This window comes from Ictidomys tridecemlineatus, chromosome 4, assembly GCF_052094955.1.
Source record: "Ictidomys tridecemlineatus isolate mIctTri1 chromosome 4, mIctTri1.hap1, whole genome shotgun sequence".
In the NCBI taxonomy this organism is placed as follows: domain Eukaryota; kingdom Metazoa; phylum Chordata; class Mammalia; order Rodentia; family Sciuridae; genus Ictidomys; species Ictidomys tridecemlineatus.
Window position 1 is genome coordinate 20892312 of NC_135480.1, and position 21141 is coordinate 20913452.

Consider the following 21141-nt stretch of genomic DNA (forward strand, 5'->3'; position numbering starts at 1 on the left):
CTAGGTTTTCTTTTTTTTAAACTTTAAAAGTCTTTAAGGACCTTTAATGACGTTTAGTGGCCTTCAGTGGCCGCCTCTGTGTGCATTGTCCCCTGATCCGTTCAGATCTCCCTCTGGAGCTCTGCTCTTGCATCTCCAGGGATTACTGGATGTCCTCCCTGAGCCGTCCCGACTTGACCTCCTCACCTCCGAGGCCACCCAGCATCTGTCCCCAACTCCCGTTTCCAGTCGGGGTCAGTGGCAGTGAAAGCTTGGAGTCTGTCCTCTGCTCCCCTCTCCTTCGTCACCACCTCCAACCGCTTTGGCCTTGCTACTCAGCCAGCCCACGCCCTCTGAGCTCATCGGGGAGGCCTGCACACTGTCCCCAAGTGTGGTCACTCCTCTGTTACGCCTGGAATATCAGGCAGGGCACGTTGGAACCATCACATTTTTTTGAAAGGAGAGTCTCAGTGTTGGCTGAGAATATATTCCCTCAGGGCCCAGGAGGGACAAAAAGTGCTTCTTCCCCAACGAGTCAGCCACAGTCCCCCCCAAAACCCAGGCAGAGTGCATGGCCTCATTGCTCCTCTTTTGGGGATCACCTGGAATAGAGGTGTGTGGGTGGTGAGGTGGCTGGCCCTTGAACATGTAGGCTTCCGTCTGGAAGCCTTTGCAGACAGAGCCTAAGAATACAGGGCTGGGTTGTGTTGGGGTGGTGCACACCTGTAACCCAGAGGTTTGGGAGTCTGAGGCAGGAGGATCACAAGTGTCAAGGCCAGCCTCTGCAACTTAGCAAGACCCTCATGGATTTAGTGAGACCCTGTCTCAAAATAAAAGATAGAAAGGACTGGGGATACAGCTCAGTGGTAAAGCCACCCTGGGTTCCATCCCAGGTACCAAAAAAAAAAAAAAAAGAATTTTGGGTTACGAGCATGCTCAGAGGTGGTGCTCTTGCACCCTGTTTGGGGCCTTGGCCTTGATCAGGGGGGAAAAAAAAAGAAAAAGAAAATCTAAATTCTCTAAATTCTTAGAGCATGTCTAAGACAAATCTGTGACTCCTTTGCTCCATGGTGATTATTATGCTAACAACATCACAGTCTTTTTCACTTTATCTTGCCAAGGAGACTCTCTCCTCAAGGCCCCGGGGAGGGGATGGACTGTCCACCCTGCAGGCGTCTCTCGTCCATCCCCACCCGTGTGCGTGTGCTTGCTGGTCACCCATTAGGATGCCCACTTCTCCCTCATCCCCGTGGCCGCCGTCTGCAGGGAACGGAGGGAGCCCCAGGGGTCTGAGCCAGTTTGGTGCCATGGATGCCATTTGGTGGTCTGATGAAGGCCCCTTCTCAAAAAAATCATTTAAAAACTCATAAAATAGAATGTAAGAGTACAAAGGAAAGCGACTGAGAGAAGTTATTAAAATATTTTAGAAAAAAACCACATTTGTGGTTTGTGGTACACTATGCACCTTTCTCACCACATTTTAAAAACACCATGAGTTCAAAGTCGTGATGTACTCACACCATACCTTGAGTTCTCTGCCACACTTCATGATAGGAAAATGCCTGTTCCGTCCACTCCTGGGGCTGGTAGCCCATGTCGTAATGGAAGGAGAAGCCACGTGCCAGTCAGAGAGCAACCATAGAATATGTCAGTCTTTCCTCATCCAAGTTCATGGCGCCCTGCCTTCTCTCCACGGACTCTATGAGATGTTAACTGTGAGTTCCTGTTTGACTGCTTCCTTCCAGAAGCCTCCTTGATGCCACATTGTGTGAGTTTTTTCTCATGCTCAATTCTTGCAACTTATTATTTTTTCCAGTACTGGACATTGAACCCAGGGTTGCTCTACCACTGAGCTACACCCCCAGCTCTTTTTAGTCTTCATTTTGAGGCAGTCTCACTGGATTGCCCAGGCTGGCCTGGAACTTGCGATCCTCCTGCCTCAGCCTCCCGAGCAGCTGAGACTGCAGGTGTGCACCACTGCACCTGGCTGGCTCTTACAACATTCTTTTTTTTTTTTTTTATTTTTTTAGTTTTAGGTGGACACAATGTCTTTATTTTATTTTTATGTGGTGCTGAGGATCAAATCCAGTGTCTCACGCATGCCAGGCAAGCGTGCTGCCACTTGAGCCACATCCTTTCATTTAACAAGCATTTGTTAAGATTGGACATATTCATGCAAAACATGGTACCCGATGTTGGATGTTTAAATTCATAAAACAAAATACCTAAGATTGTAAAAGAAAGTGATTGAAGGTAGTTATTAAAATTAATAAAAACCTCAAGAAAATAAATAAATAGTTTTACAACAGTACCAGAGACAGACATATTTTCATTCAACCGTAACTCCAAAATAAGCATGAAAAGCACTGTGGGAAAGCTTGAAATAAAAGTCTCAAATATCCTAGAGGAGGCAGAGGTAGCATTTAAACTTGATGGAGAAGGAAAGGTTTCGAGAAGAAGGTGGCATTTGAGCGTGGTCTTGTGGCGACAGGAGGCTGTAGACAGTTTCCACATGGCCAAGGTAGACCTTGCTGGTATTTTTACTTTGTCCTGACATAACAAGAGAATGGTCGATGGTTCCACCTAACGCACATGCCACCGGCCTGCTTTCCCCTTCCAGTTAAGTATTCAGTAAATTACAGGGGAACCCAGTGCATTGTTAGTTTGCATTCGATGATTTTGCCTGGCTGTAGGTTCTAAGATATGAGTGAACAGGACAGTTATGAATGAACAAGGCTGCGCTCAGCTATGATGTTTGGTAGCTTGGGTGGATTGGGCACATTTTTGACTTAGGATATTTTCAACTTACAATGGGTTTATCCGGATGTAAATCCACTGTAAGTCAAGGAGCATCAGTAATAAGAAGCTCCTAGTAGGTGAGGATCACGTTTTAATATGAATTTTGTAATTCTTAGGAACTATGATAGGACTGAGCGTGGCACTCAGTGTGTACTTGCTGGTTATTTGTGTATCATTAGAGTCCCTGTATCAGTTAGTTATTGCTGGGTAACAAACAACTCCTCAAACTCAGTGACTTCTCGTGGGTCCATGGATAGTTCTGCTGACCTGGGGTGGGATGGGCTGCTCCCAGCCAGGCTCTGAGGTCTGGGATGGTCTTGGCTGGTATGACTTGACTCTGCTCTGCATGCTTTTCCAAGGGGTGCTTGCCTCATGTTTGTTTGCTGGTGTTCTATGGGCACAACAGGCCAGAGTCAAGCCACAGTCAGTGTGGGAGGGCACTTCGCAAGGGTCTGAAAATTTGGGCCACTAATGTAATCAATCTCTCCTAGTCCTCACAAACCATCAGCCTCCAATCCTTCACAGAACGGGACAGACCTAAATCGATAGATAAATGCGTAAATAAAATCAGAGTTCAATTGTAGGGTGGCAGTTTGTAAATGCAGCTGGTGATGGGATCTCTCCTGGGCTAGATCTTAAGCTGTGGAAGACTGTCTCCCACAGAGCCCCACCGCACTGTCCCTTCACTGTGACTTTTACCTGGAATGCAAGCCCATCGGCTCTCCTTTCATGTCTGAGGTTCTATCAGTTGGGCATCCCACACAGTTTTTCACAGAGATGTTTTCTTTTCCCCTGAGGACATCGGCAACAATTCAGAACACACTTTTCCTGGAACTTGACTCTAAGTCGCTATAAATATCAGACATTCTGTCAGCAGCTCAGGGTCACAGCTCAGCTTTCCTGAACCAACATCTTTCGCCCCTCTGCCCTGAGTGAGTCAGTCAGAGGCCCAGCGGGGCGGGCAAGCCGGGTGCAGCACGCAGGCCAGAGAACGCGTTCTCAGAATAAATGGCAAAATCACAGACATGTGAGGGCAGAGCAGAGTTTGGCGTGGGATTGCCAGATCACCACGTAAGGCTGCGTCACCTGAGTTCTAATTTTTCCTGATCTAGAAGATGGAAGGAACCATTTTTATACTGATATCTCAATTTGTGGTGAGCGTTAAGCGAGTGGTTATGCGCATAAGACTTTTCAGTTCATTTTCTGTGGCTTTAGCTGAATACCCCAGGCTGGGTGATTGATGAAGAGGAGGCATGTATTCCTCTCAGTCGTGGGGGTTGGCGTGCCAGCTGGGAATCTGCATCCTTAACCTGGTGGGGGGCTTTGTGGTGACACGGAGAGGCCCTCCCAGCTCAGGTCTCGCTTCCTGGGGGCCGCACCCTCGTGGCCTCGTCTAATTATAACGACCTCTCCAAGGCCCCACTGCCAAATGCCATTCACACACGAACTTGGAGAGACTTTTGGGGGAACACATTCGAACAACCCCACACGGCAGTCTTGCTCAATAGATGTTTGGTGTCGTTTCTTACAGAATTAAAAAATCCAAATGTGGTTGCCAATAGTTAGAATATGGCTCCCTGTTGGTTTGGAAAACAGCATCCAGAAGATCTGCCCTCTACCTCTAGGCTTGCTGCTCACGGGAGGTCTATAAGCCCCAGTTTCTTCATTGGTCAAATAGAATGATTAATATTGTCCTGCACTGAATTTGGGCCTTGTTTGGACAGTCAAATGGCATCTGGTACCGAGTTCCTTTGCAAAAACAACTTTAAATCTTCTTGAACAAAATACCGCATCATTTCACTTATATGCGGAATCTAGAAATGTCAAATTTGGGCTGGGGACGTGGCTCCGGGTAGAGTGCTTGACTAGCATACAGGAGGCCCTGGATTCGATCCCTAGCACTGAGGAGGAAAAGCCAACTTTAGAAGTCGAGACTAAAATGGTGGGTGCCCGGGGCCAGACTAAGGCATCGGGAATGAGGAGAGGTTGGTCGGGGTGAATACGTTCCGAAGAGCTATGTCCAGCACGGGACGACAGTTAACAATCTGTGTGAACACCTGAAGTGGCTAAGAGAGTAGGTCCTAATCGAAACTAAGTGAGGTGCCAGGTATAATAATTCTCTTGTGGCAAGCATTTCTCAATGTATACAAATACCAAAACATCACATTGTGCACCTTGGATATATTCAATCTTTATTTGTCAATTATACATCAGTGAAGCTGGGGGAAAGGAGATCCCAGACCACAGGAGTCTTCTGGCTGATCTGCGTATGCAAGGCCTTGGTGCTTCTGGACCCTTGTTCTTTGTCTCTTCTTGATTCTACTCTTCCTCGAATCCAAGATGCTACCTACCAAGACTCTGTGTCTGCACACAGTGGGTCAGGTTTACTTCAAGTCTAGAACTTTTAGTTGAGGACCTTCTAGAAGTTCATCATTAGAGCTTGCAATTCTTATTTTGAATAAGGTCTGCTTTCACTTGTTTCCATTTTCAGGGCAATTCTGTTTTTTCCTCAGAAACTTAACCTGTCCTGGCACGGAACACATGGTTTGAATATCTGGATTTTTTTTTGGTTTATGTGTTTACAGTGGACACGTTTTCAGTGAAACTGCGTACCCTAAAAACAATGTTTCGACTCCAATAAAAATAAAAATAAAAAAACAAAATCCCCTTGAACACCTTTGAGCAATGCCGTATTTCCATGTCCCTCGTGTGAGAGATTTTGTGGCGCTCTGTGCCCATAAAAACGGACGTTTCGGTCTAGCCATGCAGGGCTGCTCGCCTTGCCAGGGTAGAAAGGAGGAGGAATTAGAATTACCAGAGCGCTCCCGTCCAGATGTTGCTGCTGCCGGCTCAAGGTGCTCTTTTAGCCGAGACTTCCTTGAAATAGACAAGAATTCTAGAAGCATGACATGGTGCCTGATTCATCCTTCAGCTTGCGCTGACTCACTCTCTCCTTGGTAGGTTGTTCAACAGTCACTTTAATTACATCATGTACTTATTGTTTTTTTCTTCTTCCCTTGATTTATTCTCTTTCTACAATTCTTGTTTATCATCTCAGTGACTGGGCGGTCTCACCTCTGAGACTTGTGAAAAATCTTCTGGACTCTAGAAATAAAAAACAGAGTTCTCCATGTGTCTCTATTCTCGTGTCCCTACACCCCAGACCTGGGTACTTGAAATACACGGGCAGAGAGAATACTCTTGACTTTGCTAGTGTTTCACGGAAATTATTTTTATTTCACTGTCTCAGCCATCTTACAAAGTAGATATAATCCTGTTTTTAAAAAAGTACAAGAACAGAGATTTCAAGAGGAAACGAACTTACCCAAGGTCTCACATCTTTTTGGTTCCCTATACCCACACCTTTTGTCATTCATAGGCAACGTCCATTTCCTCTGACTCTGGGTTTGGCAGTAAACTGGCTCTGGCCAATGGGCTGATAAACACGTCGTAAGCGAAAGCTGGAAAAACACATGTGCAGTCAATTGTGTTTGCCTTTTCTCTTGTCCTCCTGCCATTGCTATGACATGTGCCCGGGCTAGCCCAGTGGAAGACAGAGACATGTGGGGCACAGCCAACTGCCCCAGCTGAGGCCTGACTGGTCAGTTAATGGCCAGAGGCACCCTGAGCAGCTGGTGAGCTCAGCCAAGATCCGCAGAACCACCTCGCCAACCATTCCAGATACACGCGCAATCAGTGCTCCTCTTGTGCGCCGCAGGGCTGGGTGGCAATTTTATCATAGCATTATGGTGGCACTGGGTAATGGACAGAATCCGCAGAGAGGCAAGAGCAGGTCTTTGGAGTTTGGCAGGCCTAGGTTTGAATCTCAGCTCTGCTATTGGGAGTGTGTGCTCTTTTTGTGACTTAATTTCCTTGTCCTTAAAACAAGGTACGAATATTTCCCTCATAGGGTTGCTGGGGAGATTTCACACAGGGAAAATAAATGAAGCCCTGGGACATGTCCAGAAAATGGTGGCTTCTCGCAGCGATGCTCCAAACAAACAAGTAGGCTCTGGGGCCCAGATTGAAGACTTTCCAAATGTGAAGCCAGAACCTTCTCACATCAACTCAAAGGTAAAAATTAAGGCCAGAATGGCCTGGTTCTAACCTCACAAGGAGATGCTCCTTCCCTGAATCCTCCCTGCAGTATTTGGAGCAGGATGAGCCTTTGAAAAATTAATGTTGTTAAATTTAGGAGGTTGAAAAAAAAAAGCCAAATCTAGGATTTTCCTTTGGACTGTGGTTTTGCTAACAGACAGCAGTGAGTTGGGAAGGGCTGTTTGCTCTGCCCGGGGCCCCGTTTGTTTCAGATCAAGGTTCCCCACACTGTCGGCCACAGCGGCTCTGACACTCTGCCCTCCTGTGGGTGCCTGCATTGTTGATGACAGATCATTCAGGAAATGTGAATATTTCCCTACGAGGGTTTACTTCTTCACTTGGCCTTCTTTTTGGGGCCCCCTGTGGGGCTGTCCTTTCTCTTCCTTTGAAGCCATTGAATTTGTGACATGAAAAATGTGCTCAGGGGAAGCTCATGGCTAATTATCTCAAGGGAGGAGGAAAAATGCGACCAACGTAAGGCTGAATTCTCTCTGAAAAGCCCAAGAAAGCACAAGCCGTCCTTTGAAAATTAGTAAGAACTTCAGACACATTTAAGGAAGAGCTCTGCTTCCTTCTGGCTTGGGATGTTTTCTGTATGCCCTATCTTACTCCCCTTCCACGCTCTGCCCAGAAGGGAGCTCCCTTCTTTTCTGACGGTGGGGATGGGATGGCAGCCCCTGAACGCACTGGAATCTGCCTCTGACTCACTGTGTGACCCTGGATAAGGCCAAGCATTCTGAGCTTCAGCTTCTCACCCATACAATGGCATTTTTATACAAACGTTTTTTAGCAGTGTAAAACTGGAATCCATGATTTCCCTTACAGTTCCGTGGGTTGGCTGGGCATAGAAGATTCTTGGTGTGGCCTGTGTGGTCGAATCTGATGGTGGCTAGGACTGGGGTCATCTGTCAGGCTCACTGGGGCTGGACGTCCATGGCGGCTTACCCTTGGGCAGAAGTGGCTGTGGATGCGGTCCACCGGAGGAGGACCTAGACACAGCTCCACCCTGGACTTCTCTCAGTGGAACATCCGGGTTCCCAGAGCATCCTGGGATCAGGTGGAGGCTTAGGCTGGGAGACACTGAGATAGCACTTTTGCTTCATGACAAGATTTCTCTTGGAAGCAGCTATGCTCACCACTACACCACCCATGCTCATAAGGTTTCTTTTGAGGCTAAAATTTCTGGTTTCACATCCCGGATCTTCTGTCCTTTGTTACTGAATTATATAGAAGTTTATGAAGCTCAGCAGAGAGCCAGCTGGGCTGGGCACAGAGGGTGCTGTGTCCCATGCTAAAGACATGAACATATGACAGCTACATCATCCTAATTAACTGGGAAGGGGGCTCAGAGCTACACGGGAGCTGTCATCTACCAGCGCCGCTGTGTCTGGCTGTGCCCACCCCTGGGCTCTGTAATCTCTGTCCCTTGTTCTGCCCTGTCACTTCCCACTCCCACCCCCATCGCAATTATGATGTTAGGTAGGCGAAGGTGAGACAGAGAAAACACGATTCCTGCTTTGTACCTTCATGAGAAGCTAAGCTGTGAGGAGAGAAGCAGACGGCCACCAGGAGAGCGGGAGTTGAATGCCAGCCAGGTTCAAGGTCAGTAAGTGCTGGAGGCTCCCGGGGTGGGAGCTGGATAAGGGAAGCCTTCCTGGAGGAGGTGACTCTGGGTCTGATCTCCAAAGAGATGGGAATGGAGCAGGGAGGGAGCGGAGGGGCAGTTCAAGAGGAGGAGGGACCCATGTGAGTGCAGAATGAGGAGGGCCCATCTGGGGACTGCAGTGTGACACAGAGGTGGGGCGGTAGGAGATAGCAGGGATGCAGGCTGCGCCCAGGGTCTTGCTGGGGCTTGGAGCACGGGCAGAAATACCCTGCTTTTCCCCAGCGGGGCACAGAATCTCAGGAGTGTAGAGGGACTTGACTAGGGTCATGTATTTGAGCCCAGGACTCTGATTCCCTGTCAGCTGTCATCTGACGGTGGCTTCTGTCCTGGGTGCCCCAGCTCCCTCTCCTGCTTCTCAGGCTGCTGGCAGACCAAGGGTGCTGCTTTTCCACACCATTTATTGTAATGACTTCAATTAAAGCATCTTTGTGATGGATGGGTGAGCAGCTCTAGGGAATCCATGAGCAGGGCTGGCGACCAGGGAAGCAGAGTCCCCCCTTCTTGTCCCTGTCAACCCCAGGTCTGGGTCCTTGTCCCCATACCTGGGGAGGCTTAAGAGAAGAAATGGGACCAGCAAGGCAGGCCTCAGATCACAAGAGACAGGAAGCATGGGGTCCTACCTTCCAGACATCCAGGGACAGGCCAGCCCTTGGATGACCATCTGCTCCGGCACTGCCTGCTGCTACCCTTGCTCTGCGGCTTCTCTCTGGTTGATTTGGATCTGCAGCTGCAGCTCCAGGATGCTGGGCCACCCTTACCTGCTGCCCTCAGCGCAGGCCCAGTATGCATGGAAACTTTCTCCGGAAAGAGGGGTTAGTGGCCTTGTCCTGACTTGCTCTGTAGCCTGTGGCCTTGGCTTCCATTTTTCTGGGAAGAAACAACGGGAGGGAAATCGGGATCCATTAGCTGCTATTTTCCATCCTCCAAACTAGGGCCTCCCCTCCTTTGCCCTGCTCCTCCGAAGGCTGACCCTGTGGAACAAACCAGGAGGCTCCCTTGCTGGGCGGCTCCTGTTGGCTTAGCCAATGGGAGACCCTGGAGGAGGCTGGAAGCGGGAGGAGAGAGATGGGACTACTCCTTGTCCCCTCTCTGCTCTGATGCCCCTCTGCCTGGCCAAGCAGCCCTGCCCATTGCCCCAGCCCTCCCTGGGTCCCAGCAAGTCCTCTGGGACTAGAGGTTTGCAGTCTCTGGGATCCTAGCAATCTGCCTGGTGTCTTTAATCCTGTCCAGTCCTCTTCATTAAAGTCTCTTCAGTTGCGCTATTTGAGCAGAGCTGTTCCTTCTGGGACACTGAAGGACAAGTCTCTGAAGTCCCCGTGCAACTCTGGAATCTTGTGCATTTGTGAGCGGGCAGATGCAAGGAACTGACTGGCTCTCAGGCCCGTTGGCCCGGTTATCCCATGACAGAGAGTGTCCAGACAGAGGGACCCCAGCTTCTTGGTGGCTTCCTTCTCCATTTCTAGGGTCCGTCAACTCTACAACCTTAACTCCCATCCCCATGGTTTGTGTTTAGTTTTACTCTAACGTTATTGAGGTGTAACCTACCTGCAACCAGCTGTATCCACAGAAAGTAGACAAGTAGATGAGTGACCGTCTGCTCTGGGGTGAAGGTGTCCCTTCCAAAATTCTTTTTGAAACTGGACCCCCACTGTGGCCGTACTGAGAGATGGAGCCTTTGGGGAGTGATTGTCATGAGTCTTCAGACACATGAATGGGATTAATGCCCTTTAAAGAGGATTCAGAGAGCTGCTTGTCCTCTCTGTCCCTTCTGCCCTGTGAGGACACAGCACTTCTCCAGTCCGGGGGATGCAGCCACAGGTGCATCTTGGAATCAGAGAGCAAGCCCTTAGCAGACGCCACATCTGCTGCGCCTTGATCTTAGACTTCCTAGCCTCCAGAATCACGAGAGACAAATTTCTATTCTTTGTAAATGACTCAGCCTGAGGTGTTTTGTTATAGCAGCGGGATTGAGCAGAACACCAGCCTGTCCACACACTTCTATTCTAACAACTTTCTGTCTCCAGCTTTAATTCTCTCCTTACAAACTCACCAGCCTCAGATCTGATCACATCACTCTCCTGTTGAAAAAATTTGGTTAGTGCTTCTTTCTCTTGAGGCTCATGTTCAGGTTCCTTAGAGGAACATACAAAGCCTTGACATCAAGCTGGACTTGAGAGGGCTAGGCACTGCTGCCACATGTCCCACTGTCTCATGAATGCCCAGAAGTAATGAATGGCCAGAGTCAAGTACTCTCCAACTCTCTTTGAGTGAGCTGTTGCTAATTCAGAAGGGCCAGGTGACCTCATAGCATTGACCCTCAATATCCCTGTGCATGTCACTAATTCCTCTTTGACCTTGACCATCATGAACCCTCCACTGTGCCTCTAAAGCACATTGTGTGCATTTCTCTGATTCCACTCATCCTGAACCGTGAACCCTGTCTGTCTCTCCTGTTAGAGTGCCAGCAGTGGAGCTGGAGCCCGTCTTTCATCTCCACTCCTCTAGTTCCTAGCACTGTGTGTGTGTTGTTTCATTCTCCACCACCAGGACAAAACACTGAGGGCTGCAAAGCTTCATAAAGAAGAGAGGCTTCTATAGCTGACAGTTCTGAGGGTCCTGGGGCATAGCCCTGGCATCTGCTTGGTTTGGTGGAGACTTCATGGTGGATGCATCCCAGATGCAAGAGCTGGTGTGTGGGGGGTGACAGGGTGAGGCAGGGTGGCCTAGCAGCCAGGCTTGTGCTGCTATGACAACTCTCCTGGGAACCAACTCAGGGTTTCGGGAGACCTACCTTAATCTCTTCTGAGCGCATGCCCGCTGCCCCACCAGTCACCTAAGGACCACCCAGGAAGCCTCACCTTTTCTAAGTTCCACCCACTCAATCCTGCCATGTTGAGGACCAAGCTTCTAGCACAAGAACCCCGGGAGACCAACCACGTCCAAACCCCAGCACTGTGCACCCTTCACTTTCACTAATCCAGTCAACAAATACTTTTGCTTTGTGCTAAGCACTCTTGCAGCCTGGGGTTACGGGACTGTACAAGACAGGTGACCTAGCTGCCAGCGGTCCCCTCTCTGCTCCCAGGCAGCCCTCTCTCTGCACTCCGCTTTGTGATGCCAGAGATGGATACTGCCATCTGTGTCTCCTCTTCGTGGGGCTTCCGGTGTTGGCCAGGAGGGCACGAGAGGGAGACCGGAAAGCAGGAGGAGGAAGCGGACCCATTCCTTCCCCTATGACTTGCTGGAATTTGTCAGGATGGCCATCAGAAGCTGGCTCTTGTTTCTCGCTCCATCGGACACTCCTGGAATGTGTCTTCTCAAGATGACTCACAGGTAAGCAGCGGCCTGGCAGTGGCCCTAGGAGGACTGGCTCCCCACTCCTGAGATCCTCCCCCAAATCCCAGATTCTGAAGCCTCACTGCACTCTGTGGTTGTTTCCTCAGCGTTCTTCTAAGAACAGACAACCAATAATAAAGAAACTGGCAAAAAGGGTCATGTTGAAAATTAGGATAACAGAAGGAGCCTGGTGACTTTAGGTTGGGTAGTTATAAAGTTCGCTCCAAGAAGAGGGAATTTAAGCAGAGAAAGAAATAACTCTCTACCCATGTGAGGAGCTAAAGTTCCAGGGTTTATCAGCTGGTTTGCCAACACAATGAAATACCTGAAGCATTAACTTATAAAGAGAAAATACTTTAGCACTTTTTTTTTTTTTTTTTAGCTGTCCAGGATTGGACATCTCCTTTGCGTTGGGCCTCTGGTGAGGGAACTGGGTGTCTGGTGAGAACACATGTCAGAGCAAACCACTCCCCATGAGCCTGGAAGCAGAAAGAGGGGGGTGGGCCAGGCTCCCATGACTCCCATCAAGGTTCGGGACCTATGGACCTCCCACAGGACTCCACCTCTGCAGGTCCACAGCTCCTCCCAATGGTACCACCTGAGGGACCAAGCCTCTAACACACGGACGTTTGGGGACACTACCCATACCCAATCCATAACATGGGGAAGAGATCAGTCAGTGTGCAGAGCTTTATGGAGGGCCAGGTTTGTACTCAAGGACCAGAAGGGACGCTGGAGTGGACAGAGTGGGGTCAGGGAGGGGTGTGGAGGAAGAGGTCTTAGAGGAGGGTAAGGCCAGATCACCCAGGTCTCCTCAGGTGGGGGTTTATGTATTTATCTATAATCCTGAGTGTGCTGGGGAGTCTCTGCAGGGGGTTAGAGCGTGGACAGTGAGATGATCTGACCCACACTGAAGGAAGACCTTCCTGACCACTGAAGGGAGGTCGGCATGGGGAGCCAGAGTGGAGTTCAGTCTCCCCACAGGAGACGGCAGGTGCCTTTCCAGAATGCCAAGAAGAGCTGTCCCAGGTTACTCTGTCCTGGACTTCTGGTTCCCAGGTCAGTGCTCCTTCATGCCTACCATTCTTTAAGTCTGCATAACTGGATGAGCTCTGGGGGAAGCTTCCAGGGCCAGTCTTTGAAAAAGGGCAAAACGCAAGCCCTTGCAATATCCTTGCTTCATAAAAAGCCCTGTCATGCCCAGCTCATGTTGCCCTATTTGTGCCACAGTCAGTCCAAATAAGAGGTAGGGTCCCAGAAAGAAAACAAATGAAGGTGAATAAACAAGTCCTGAAGGTTTTTTGTTTTATTTTTAAAAATATTTTTAGTTGTAGAGGGACACAATACCTTTATTTTATGTATTTTTATGTGGTGCTGAGAATCGAACCCAGTGCCTTACACATGCCAGGCAAGTGTTCTACCACTGAGCCCCAGCCCCACAAGTCCTGAAGTTTACATTAGTCTCTGTTATTCTTCTCCAGCATCAGGTTCATCATCAAATCCTTCAGATGGCCTCCAAACATTTCCTGACTTGGACCCCTTTTCTCCAGGGCCACCAGGAAGCACACTGCTAGGATGCACTTTTTCTATCCCAAAAGCACTATTCACATAGACTGTATCAATCCTGTCCCCTTGAGTTGTGCAGCTTCTGCTTCTCTCCATTCTCACCTCAGCCACCCTCAGCCAGCCACCACCCCGACTCTTACCTGTGTTACTGCAAAGGAGAGCCAGGCTAAGACACCAGCCTTCCAGAGAGTGTGAAGGCCGCAGTGGTGGAGTTTGGGGTTTGCCTTCAACAGGCTGTAGGGACATTCTGGGTAGAAGGGAGAGTCTGTAAGTCGAAGAGGGAGTGAGTGAAGAATATTTCTATATGCTTCAGGCAATAGGTCTTTGCTTTATTAAACGAACCCTCTTTTCCTGCAAATAATAAAATCTGGCATTTGAGGGGATAGGAGGAAACTGACGGATGACTTCCCAGAGGGCTAATGAGGTGATTTCAGCTGTTAGCAATTTTTCTCCAGAGCTAAGAAAAAGAGGAGGGTGGAAGACACTGGACAAAGCTGAGCAGGCTTCCACGCTCTTGAGCCTGCGAGACCTCACCAGCGTGAGGTTTGCCGGACTCTGGAGGCTCGCACCTGCTTCTAAACCAGTACTGCGTTCTGATTGGCTGTCTCCAGTCCACTCCTCTTACTGATTGGCCCGGGCCGTCCATGCTGGGCGGAGCCCTGCTCCAGCCTCAGTCCTCCTGCCTGCCTCCTGGTCCTGGGATTGGCTGCCTTCTGAAAGGGCAGGCTGGTTGTCCTCTTGCCACCATCAGATTCTTCCTCATTAAACAAATGAATCACAATCCTAATTAATTTGAGCAACAGAATTTATGTAACTACTCCCAGCAGGATGTCTGCGCTCAGTCGGCAGCGAGATTAATTCCTCTCTCTGGGAAATTCCAGCCGTGCTGGTCAATAAACCTTAATAATGACTGAAATCTCCCATCTGCCTCTGCTCAGGACAGGTAGCCCCTACTAACCAGTTACCCAGGACACCAGGGGGACAAGAACAGAACCCACTAGGCTGGGCGAGCCCTGATCCACACCGGGCACCCAGTAGGTGTTCACTGAAGGGCAGGGAACACCCACGCCTGGGATGTTCTGAATCACTCGATGCCCACAGGGGTGCTTAATTTCTATTTCTGGAATACATAAAAGAGATCAGAAGCTTATAAAATAGTCTCAAATGCTGAATTATGACCAACCCTCCAGTTCTCCATCCCTCTACTTCCCACGACCATATTTTATTCACTGTTTACTATTCTGAATTTTCTCCACTAGAGACCAGTCCTGAATGTTCCTGTTGTGCTGCCCTTGAACTATTCCAGTCCTCTCTTCAAAACAGGCCTCCTGTCAGCTGCCTCAGGGGGAGGGGTTGCAAAGTGGACAGCGATTCTGGAATTAGTTCTGATTCAGGCTCTGCCACTTCTTCTTCACCTCTCTGTTCTTGATCTTGCCCTCATATGGAAACCACCGGAGGTTCTTGGGAAGATTAAATAAGAAAACATGGTGAAAATATATCGCAGCGCCTGACTCATTTAATTAGCGACAGGCAGTGTTTTAGGCAATGTGTTCAAGACACAAGATCACTGCTCCTGAAGAATTTAATTTCTAGGAGACAATAAGCAGGCAGGCACATGTATAGTTTTAGTTAGGGATCAATTCTCTGCAAAAATAAAATAGAAAAATATTATGGAGAGGCACCAAAGGAAGAACTTTGTGGGGAGGTAACATCTGTGATCCAAATGACACAGAGATCTAGGGGAATGGCATCCCAGAAAGAGGGAAAACCAATTGCCAAGGCTCGAGGTATGAGTAGCTGGGCATGATCAATTTGGGATTCTTCTCTGCATCTTCTGGGTGCATGGGCTAAGGCTTGGTAAAATTGAATAATTTGCCCAGTCACCTACCTAGGCGGTATTAGGGTCAAAATTTGAATCCAGGTCTTTTGTCCTTTGGGAGCTTGTCATGATGATGGCACAAAGTTGTAAGAGAAAGGAAGTGAGTGGGGATCAGGTGAGGGAGGAGCAGCCTGTCTTGTCCTCCAAGGTAGCTCTCCAGCTAAGTCTAAATATGTATCTTCCCAACAACTGGCAGGACTGTAGGATCTGGCTCCCACGAGGACCTTCCAACTCCACTGTCAATGGGCCAGTTTCACTTCCGTCTTCATTTTCAACAGGGAAGAATCAACTAGTTTTACAAGTTGGGGTTATAATACATGTATGCAATGAATAGTAAATAAATAAATACCAAAATAAAAATCAGCATACTTCTGACTTCTGGAATTTTTGGTATCTTTCTGGTAAGTTCCAAAGCACACAGATATAGTCATCTATCCTAGCTGGGGACCTAATGCTGGGTTCACAAAATATGACTATTCCAATAACTTAAGAAAACAACAAAGAAAGCATGTAACTACACAGAAGTACTTTTCAATAACTGGGGGATGACTCTGCGAACTTAAGGGTCCGTGGAAAAAGACAGCCACTGGAGTTCTTTATTCTCATATAGGGTACACATAGAGGGAGGTTCCATGGAACATTCTATCCCAAAAAGGCACAAGGGGTAGGATTACAAGGGAACAGGTGAGTGTAACTCAACCCCAGCAGGTATGCCTACACCTGGAGCAGTGCCTTGTTATCTGAGCTGGGATAAGGCCCAAGTCACTACAAAATGTAGCAACTGGTCAGAGCCCCCTGTATCAGGACTTAAAGGTGTGTTCATTCAGGGCAGCTCCTGACACACAGAGACTTTTTAAAAGATTATGAACATACTGCACATAGTTCTGGGATGTTTTTTCTTCTCATCACAAAAAACCTTTGTATTTTTAACAGTTGCATAATAGTTCTCCACATGAACCAACCTAAATGTAACTCTTTTAGGGTTTTTACTATAAATAAAACCAAGAGCCTTCTTACATGTGGATGCTTGTTACATGATGTTCTAGGAGTAGAGAAATGCTCTCTCCTTGAGTCATGTATCCTGTGCCCAAGGAAGCCATTTTCTTAGTTGGGGGAATAGGAGCACCTGTGCTCCCAAACACCCAGCCCGTGAGTGTGCAGTATAGTTCACTGTTACCCTCTTGAGAAATGGCATCATCACACTTTCCCTAACTTTACTTCTGCTATGGTTTGGAGTGGTTTCTTCTCAAGGGCTCATATATTGGGGGCCTGGCCCTCAGTGTGGTGATGTGACAGGTGATACAACTTCTAGAGCATGGGGTCCCAAAGGATTAAGGCAGTTCATACAGGATGCCAAGTTACTTTTCAATAAAAAGAGCACCCTGGCCCACCCTGCTGTTTGGCTTTCTGTCTGGTATCTCTCCCTCTCAGAAGATCTCCTGCCATGATGCTATCCATCATGAGACCCTCACCCAGAGGCTGAACTAACGGGGTCACCTAATCTCAAGACTTTCAGCTTCCCAAACTGTGAGCTAAATAGACCTCTTTTCCTATAAAGTAACCTGCCTCTTCAGTTTCATTATAATATCCCCAAATGGACTAATAACAACCTTCGTTCTCAGTCTCTCCCTAACTTTGGGGTCTCAGGAAGGAGTGAATAAGGGGAAGCTGCAGGAATGCAATTTGATGCTACATTTCAAACAGCAAATATATAGTACTTTATACCCATGAATGTTCTTTAACAATATTTTTATTAAATAGTACACTGGTGGGCAGGCGAGGCTGATAATATCAGGGCCTCGTCTCAGTAAGCCAGAGTCTAAGGTGACTATGTTTTGCTTCTGTAGGGACCTGCCATGGGGGCACAGGGGGTAGTGGAAGTAATCACTGAGGGTTTGGGGGCTAAAGGTGGGGGGACCAAGCTGTAGTAGGCCTGGAGAATAAACCTGTACCTAGGAGGTGACTGAGAAAGCATCTAGGCCGCGCTAACATTCCCTCCAGCAAGGGCAAAGATGTTGTTTGTCTCCTGTGGGTACAGCACAGGGTAAAGCTCCTCCTTTGGACTACCACCATCACTACCTCTTCTTCAGGTTCCTGTTTGGCCTGAGAAAAATAAAAAAGAAAATAGAAAGAAAATCCAACTAGAGAGGAACCCTATTTTAGAGGAAGGTAGAGTAAGCAAAGAAAAGAAAAAGAGAAGGGAAAGAATTGGTGGGGGAGATGGATGGTTTGAGAAGCAGCATCTTTTTGGTAGATACTTAAACAGCAAGATTTACTTTTCCTTCTGGACAAACTTATTACATGCCCACAGCTGACAACCCTGAACTCACAAGGGGCAATGGCAAGTATTCAGATACCCCATGGGTCACAGAAATGGTGTTTGCCAACTTACTACAGACCATCCCTCTAAACTGATTTGAGGAGGCCCTCTTGCTGAAATGCAATCTCTCAAACTTTCTGGAAGCTGATTACTTCCCAGTGGAGCAGACAATGAAGCGCTAGTGCCAGAGGAGTCCTTCCTGAGGAATCCTTAGGCTCCCCTGAATTTCTGGGAAGAGAAGAGTAGAAATTAGAACAGCATGGGTGAGATTAGGGAGGTGGGAGGAGGGCAGGGCTGGAGAGGGGAATATTGAGAAAAGAGGGAAGAAGAGGGCTGCATATAGGAAAGCATTCTGCTCTTCTTACCCACACTAAGCTCTTGCTGCCAACCAATTATTCTGTCTTCCCTGTGGGCTGCAGGAAATGGTGCTCTGGTGCCCATTGAAATAACCCAGCAGTCATTGTCAGCTTCTAAGGTGGATGAATGGGGTGAGGGAGGAAGGTGGCCTTGTTGAGAAAATGGAGAAAATAGCAAAGAAAAGAGGGCTCACTCTTCCTATGGGAACAAAACCCTGTTCAACTTGCTGAGCAGAGGAAAGAAAAAGATCTTTTATCAGGAAACTACAGGAAAGAAACAAATTGCTCCATAAATGGGGTTCGAGGGGACTCTTCCATTTCCATAGCTTTATTACTGATTTATTTTAGACCCTTCCACCATTTTGGGTAGGCACTGCAAAGCAACCCCCACTCCCCTCCAAAGCTGTCCCTAAGGTGGAGGGCCACCCTCCTGGCTCTGAGAATTACCTTCCCTCACTGTTTGCAACCACCTGTCCTGTGGTTATGCTGGGCCCTCCTTTTCTGGAGGCATGGAGTCTTTGGAAATGGAAAAAGGATTTGAGAGACCATGGGGAAGCAACCCTCTCCTTAGGAAAATGCAACTGAGCCCCAGGATGACCAAAGAGACTTGCTCGGGTCAGGCAGGGAGGGAACCGCAGGGATGGGGCAGAATGGGGTCAGCGAGGCCTTCCTGATGTTACTCTTTTTGCACGTTAAGTTCTCCCTGATGTCCCCTCCAAAGGCCTCAACCTGCGTGGGGGTCTGGGCTGACTCTACGGTCCTTGCCCACACCCACCTGTCCGTGGTGCGCAGGTCTAAACAGCACAGCAGCCGAGGGGGAGGAGGCCCAGCGCCACCTGCTCATAGAGCCGGAATCCCTGGGCCTGGGTGCCAAACGTTATTTCCGGTGACGTCGATGCTGCTCATTGGCCCAGCCAAAGTGATTGACAAGTCAATAGCCCAATGAACGATAAGTCTTGTAGGCAGGGTGGCAGTTATCGGCCATCGCGAGGCTCCTGGGTAACGGCTTTTTCTTTTGTTTTTTTGTTTTTTCTTTTTTTCAGTGTCCGTTCAGCCATATTTCAAACTCAAAATCCAGCATCTTCTTAGTAAAGGGTGAAGGGCAAATGTCTCCCCTAAAGAAGGAATATATTTGAGGGTCTAAAAGTACAAATGAGCTCTCCCAGAGAACAGGGGAGCGTCGTTTTGAACGAGTCACTTAATAGAGGGGACTTGATAAGAAGTTGGTGGCGCAGGCCCCGGGGACTGGGGACGGAGGCAGCCCTCGGAAGGCTAAAGGTGTTTGTTGAAGCTTTTGTAGGTGTATGAAACGCTGAGGCCAGGATAGGTTTGGGGACCTGGATGAAATGATGGGGTCACTGATGGGGACTTCCAGGGAGGCGCGTGGGATAGGAGTTGTGTCCTTCATGAAAATGGGCTGTCTGCAAGGGAGTGTCCGTGAGCGCAGGCTTAGGTGGGGTGGGAGAGGCTTGGACCATGTGATGATTCCCTGGACCACGTAGAGATGGCGGGAGCAGAGAGAGGGAGGAGTCCGCCTTTGAAAGGGGTAGCAACGATGGAGGTGGATGGTCACACAGCTTTTTAGAAGACGCAGTGAGAGATGGGGATGAGGCAGTTAAGAGATGGAGTGCATGATGAAGGGAAAATAAGTATCATGGGGGCTTCCAGTTGGAGTTCCAGAAATGCTGAGCAAAAAACCATGCTTGGCACATAGTGGTCACTCAGTAAGTGCTAGCTATTATTATTGCTCCTTGTGGGGTGGGTGGGTGGGGGAAGCAGAGGGACTGCGCCCACCTGATAATTCAAATGGACTAGGAAAGGAGTGGAAAAGCAGTGAAAGAGCCAGGAAAACAGGCCGTTCCAGTTGCCTTCTTTGTCTCCCCCCCTGGACTTAAGGAGAATTGCAGAAGCCGCTCTGCCATTGGGGAAATGAGAGGGAAGGATTGAGCGGAAGACTAAGGGTGTTGCTCTGCATCAGAGCTGGGAACCCAGAGGCTCATAAATAGGAGTGGTGAGAGACTGTCCTTGCCAAACCCATCTTAATGGGACCTATTAGAAATGAGGCGTGTGTGGGGCGTGCAGGTGAGAATGAGAATGGGATGTGATGTGGGCAGGCACTGGATGAGCAGCGTCACCTTAGACATAACAGCTGTTGTGGTTGCTGGGGTGGGGTTTGAGCAGGAGCTCACCTACTTGTCTTTCCTGGGAAAAAGAAATGGTGTTAGATTCAAGACTCCCGGACTCCATTGGAAATTCCTATCAATCATTGTCACAAGTGTCAACTGACTCAGGGGCCACTGTAAATCTTAGAAAGGCTGAGGGAAGGACCCCCTAAGAGAGGGAAAAGGAAGCCATTTTCTGTTGGGCAGAGAGGGTGTGTATTGGCCAACACTCCTGACTGAATACTGTGTGGGATGAACAGAAGAAAAGAACTTGCCACATCATCTCCATTTCCCTTGGCCCTTCCTACTCTCACCAGTTTGGGTTCCCTTTTATCAAGTCATTGTATCCGGGGCATTTGTTGGGGGTTAGGGTGCAGAGTGGGCCCATGTGAAGTGGCTAGAGAAAGAAGGTGGTGTCAGAAGAACAAATAATTGTTGAGTATCGAAATTATACTTCATATGGATCTGTTGAGGGATGGGGAGCAAAAGAATTATCTTCCAGCAGTAATTGAAGTGAAAAGTCTGCTGGAGTAGGGTCCCCAGACTGAGGGGCTCTCTACCGTGGGAGATAATATGGGGGACAGGGAGCCATCAGATGGGTCAGTGATTCTTCTTTCAGAGAAGACAAAGAGGTGAGGCTGAGAAGGGCTCAGGCAAGATGGAGACAAGGGAAAACGGGCGGAGGGTGCCCCTGAGAGGGCTGCGGGAGAAAGCCCTGAAGTGAGCTAGCTAGCTTAGTTGCCGTGTCTTCAAAGTCTTTTATATTTCCTTTTCCACAGAACACGTTTCTACTAATTTACAGAGAAAGCATTCCGATATTCGAGAAAGTATTAACTTTTTTCCATTTTACATAAACCCCTCCAACTTTTTTCTGGTGCTCACAAGCCATTCCTGATGGTCTTACTCATCGAGGCTCAGATCCGGGTGGGGCGGTGGAAGCGGTGCGGCACTTGTGGAAGCCAAAGCTAAGCAGTCAGCTT

The 21141-nt window shown here is 48.5% G+C and overlaps 2 long non-coding RNA genes across 3 annotated transcripts; both read right to left on the reverse strand.

Annotated features, from left to right (window-relative positions):
* Nucleotides 1-4944: 4944 nt before the first annotated feature.
* Nucleotides 4945-8153, reverse strand: LOC144377038 (uncharacterized). Its single transcript, XR_013437592.1, has 2 exons — nt 6104-8153; nt 4945-5883 (listed from the first exon to the last, which is right to left on the reverse strand). It is a non-coding gene; the product is annotated as an uncharacterized LOC144377038 (long non-coding RNA).
* An 8898-nt stretch (nt 8154-17051) lies between these two features.
* LOC120889974 (uncharacterized) lies at nt 17052-18885 on the reverse strand. 2 transcript variants are annotated; one of them, XR_005734238.2, is made up of 4 exons: nt 18775-18885; nt 18009-18113; nt 17716-17871; nt 17052-17426 (listed from the first exon to the last, which is right to left on the reverse strand). It is a non-coding gene; the product is annotated as an uncharacterized LOC120889974 (long non-coding RNA). The 2 variants fall into 2 exon arrangements; XR_013437200.1 differs by lacking the exon at nt 17716-17871.
* Between the last annotated feature and the right edge of the window lie 2256 nt (nt 18886-21141).